Source organism: Leuciscus leuciscus (genome assembly GCF_965113295.1).
Source record: "Leuciscus leuciscus genome assembly, chromosome: 25".
In the NCBI taxonomy this organism is placed as follows: Eukaryota; Metazoa; Chordata; class Actinopteri; order Cypriniformes; family Leuciscidae; genus Leuciscus; species Leuciscus leuciscus.
Genome location: NC_138724.1, coordinates 23,855,834 through 23,859,903, shown reverse-complemented (window position 1 = coordinate 23,859,903; position 4,070 = coordinate 23,855,834). Strand labels below are relative to the sequence as shown.

The 4,070-nt window shown below is 38.3% G+C and overlaps 1 long non-coding RNA gene across 1 annotated transcript; it reads left to right on the top strand.

Moving 5' to 3' along the window:
- Positions 1-725: 725 nt before the first annotated feature.
- Positions 726-3,636, top strand: LOC309490153. The gene is made up of 3 exons (XR_014202606.1): positions 726-790; positions 1,476-1,675; positions 2,794-3,636. It is a non-coding gene; the product is annotated as an uncharacterized lncRNA (long non-coding RNA).
- The last annotated feature ends 434 nt before the right edge of the window (positions 3,637-4,070 follow it).

Below are 4,070 nucleotides of genomic sequence, written 5' to 3'. Positions count from 1 at the left end.
GTTTGATAAAATAGTTGACGAATTCAGCAATGACCTAGACCTGTATGCAAAGCTTTTTTGTATTGAAGTCAAAATGAATGCCGGGATTAATCACATGAATTCACACTGAAAGGCCTTTTAAGAATAATCATAAGACAGATGCATAAATCTTTAATGAATATTACTTGGTGATGTATATAACAAAAAGAGGTTATTCATTTAAAATCGGCCCTGGTTGGCTGTTGGTACTGTGCATTGTGATATTTAGTCAGGATCAAGATATCTCCAGCCAAACCTGTTTAATTGACTTGAAGTATTTATAGATGTTAAAAGCTAAAATAATAAAGCTGAGAAGAAAATGTCCTGCATGATTTTATCCAACCCAAGGTCATTCAAAAAAATATGTCTGTGGTAAAATTTTTGCAATTATGTTATGTTTCGCGACACTTTCAAAGTGAAATACGGAGCCCTGCAAAAAAAAAAAAAAAAAGTAAACAAATTATTACAACATGGCCACAAGGTAAAACAAGGGAATTAATTCTTATTAGTGGCCTTGATATATACAAAGTTCTGTCATGAAACTCTAGATGGCACAGGCAGATAGGTCCTTAACTCAGTCTGTTTGCAGTCACATCATTGTCTATAGGGCACAACTGATTGGTTCCTGCTGTATCAGTAGCCAATGAGCTCATTGCTCAACCTTAAATACTGGTCAGCAGTTGCTGTAGCAGTTGCAGTGCGCTTTCAGAAACACAAAATGGTTGGTGTTTTAATGCCACTATTGTTCAGCTGGAAACTGCAGTAAATATAGGTAAGATTTTTTGCAGTTTTACAGAACTGTAGGAAGAGACAAGTTGTTTTTTATTGCTTCGCTTCCTTCACTGAGGTCTAAGGTAAAAGTGTATTTATATGACGACATGTAAAGTTGTGGAAAAAGATCACGTTCTGGACAGATGCTGTCCAAGGCTGTCTGTTTTTGAGGCAGGAACTGGCTCACAAGAGTGTTTTGGTAATAAACAGAGGGATTTTGGTTGTAAAGCTACAGGGATTCATACATTTCAGTTTTCATTTTTCCAAAGCTTGGATTTGCTAGTTGTCAAGCATATCATCCGAGTGTAGATACATCCGTGTCATTCCTCCTAGTTTTTTGAAATTCAATGGGGTGTTCGCTCGAATCTCTCTATAATTCATGGGACTTTGGACATATACGCTGGCCGCTGTTTATGTTTTTTTTCTTCTTCTTCTTCTTTTGGATGTAACATCTCTGTCTGTCTTGTGTCATACCCAAGTGCCAGAAATGAAACAAGTCATTCGGCCACATTTTCTCTCTGCTTGTTTCTGGAGTGTGTGGTTTTGCTAAAAAAAAAAAAAAAAAAAAAAATTGATTGTAAGCTCTGTCGTGACTACCTCTTGCCGGAGCTCTTGGACGGCCTGTGCAGTTGTAATTTCTCAGATGGCAGAATCTCATTTACTCCTGAGCGTGATGTGTATTTCAGAATGTGTGAAAACAAGGCACTCGACGCAGCTGAGAGAGGGGGCTGTCAGATGCCACTCTGGCCAGACTCAGAGCCCTCATCATCCCCTAGTGGATTAACACCTTCTGGCCTGGATCTGGGCCGTGCGGCTGGCCCTCTCATCTATCTCGTTCAGGCCTCCAGAGGAAAGCCAGTCCATGTATCCAGCAGTTTGAAAGCAAGTATGTGTCTTCTGCAATCAAATGGACAGCTCTGTATGATGTGCTTTTGTGGTCAGGCAAACATCACTATTACTATTGCTCATTCTTAGGGTTAGGGGATTGTCCAAATAAGTATTAAACTTTGATGAATTTGTCCCGCCTAGGAACCACATTGCAAAAAAAATATTTTTTTGGTTACTCTGTATTTTTGTCTTGTTTTCTAATACAAATATCTATAAATTCTTAAATCAAGGGTTCATAAGAGTTCATAAGAGTCATTTGTTGGTGAATCAGACTGGTCACCTTAGCATTTCACGAGTTGCCCAATTCGTATAAATTTGTAGGAATGACAATAAAAAAATAACCGTTTCATAAGAATAGTCAACGCTATCTCACGACCAATTCATACGAATTCGTACGAGTGAGTACGAGGTGGCTAATTAGTACGATTTGTCAAAACCCCAGTGATGGGTAGGTTTAGGGGCGGGGTCAGGGGTAGGTCATTCGTACGAATTTATACGAATTGGGCAACTCGTAAAATATGTAAGATTTAGCAAAAATCTTACAAATTCGTATGAGTGAGTTCGTATGAATTCGTTCGAATTAGCCACCTCGTAAAATACGTACAAATTGCCATGAGATCGGGTTGGAATAGTTCATTCGAGAATCAGGCTACAATGGTCACTTCAATTCGTTGAAAAAGAACCAGATCATAAGAGTCATGTATTGGTGATTTGGACTAGACACTGTACCTCTTGGGGATTTTAAGAATGCATATAAAGATCTATACCCAGCTCTAGAAATAACGCCAACCGGACTCAAACCCGCATCGCCCGCATGAGCGCCGCAGCTCAACGTTTCAGAGCATGTGCGCTAACCGTGTTATTTTTAAAGGTGGAATGAATCATGGCAGAGGGCTCCGGGCGGGCGATTTGTTGAGCTAATGGTGGGCGAGACATCACATTTTCATGTTTGCAGGTCCAATGCATCACAGAGGGCCACAAACATTCATCACAGTTCACATCTCCTCTGCAGACATTTGCAAAATCTGTGTTTACTCATTATGTCTAGGTTTTCAATTCTCTGTCAGTGAATATGGATTAGATAAGCTCTCTTTCTCCCTCTCTCTCCCCCCTCAGCATGGAGCGAGCGAGTGCTTCCAGAGACCCGGACAGAAATTCGGTGTGAAATGCGAGGGCTGTCTGCGTGTGTGAGGGAGCTGACAGGATTTTAGGAGCGTGGAAATGGAAATAAGAAGCAGGCTTTGGATGTGCCCGGCTGCCATCCTGGAGGAAAGATTGGTGTCTGTCGCAACTGGCCCAATTTCAAAATTGCCACGTCCGTTTACTCTCCATCTTTATTTACACAAATCTGTTTTGTCACTCTCTCTTCACCATTTGCCTGGACAGATGCATTAAAACACTCAAAACAATCAAATCCGAAGCGGCCGGTCGAGATGGAGTTGATTGACGAATTGGCACGGCTTTCCCGGCAACCGTGCTGCGAGACAATGAAAAGCGCTTGTTGTGGCTGGAACGAACCAAACAGGCTCATTGGATTTCAGAGGCAGAGTGCAATGAATAAATTGGACTATCAAATTCATCTGAATATAAATGTGATATATTTATCATAATATTTTTCTTTTTTGATATGGTAGATCTTAATGTAATTTATCCATTGAAAGGTCGTAGGGGAACATCACAGGAAACAATACAAGCAATCTAGCAGAACCAGGACTTTAGGGAAACTCTCATTTTCTGGAAATATTTTTTGTCAGGCTTTATAGGTTTGTTTTTTATTTTTTGCCAACTTGTATGGCTAGAGATGATGACTTATCCATTAGCAGCTCTGTATGTTGTGTGCCATATGTTATTCCAGCTAAAAATACAAATTTTATGGCTAGCATGTTCATAGACCACCGCAGAGATGACCTACATACGAGTGAATATCATGAAAAGGTCACATTTCTCCCTAAAATCAAAAGAAAAGAAAAGAAGAAACATATATATATATATATATATATATATATATATATATATATATATATATATATATATATATATATATATATATATATATATATATGGATGGAATAGTTATATATATATATATATTCATGACAATTAAACACATTTACTATTTTTTTTCTTATTATTTTCCCATCATTATCAATGATTTCCATTAGATTCTCAGTCTACTGCCAAGAAATTATTTGATTTAAATCTGCATAATTAAAGGTACAGCAACAAATACTATCATGGTGTATAAACACTTAAATTACCTTACAGAATAGATAATTGTTTGTGTAAATGCAGTCAAATGGTAAAGCTTATAAATAGATAGATTTCTAGAAAGCGCACTGCTGATCCAAAAGACCCTAGACATTATCAGCCAAAATTAGCCTCTTGGAAACATC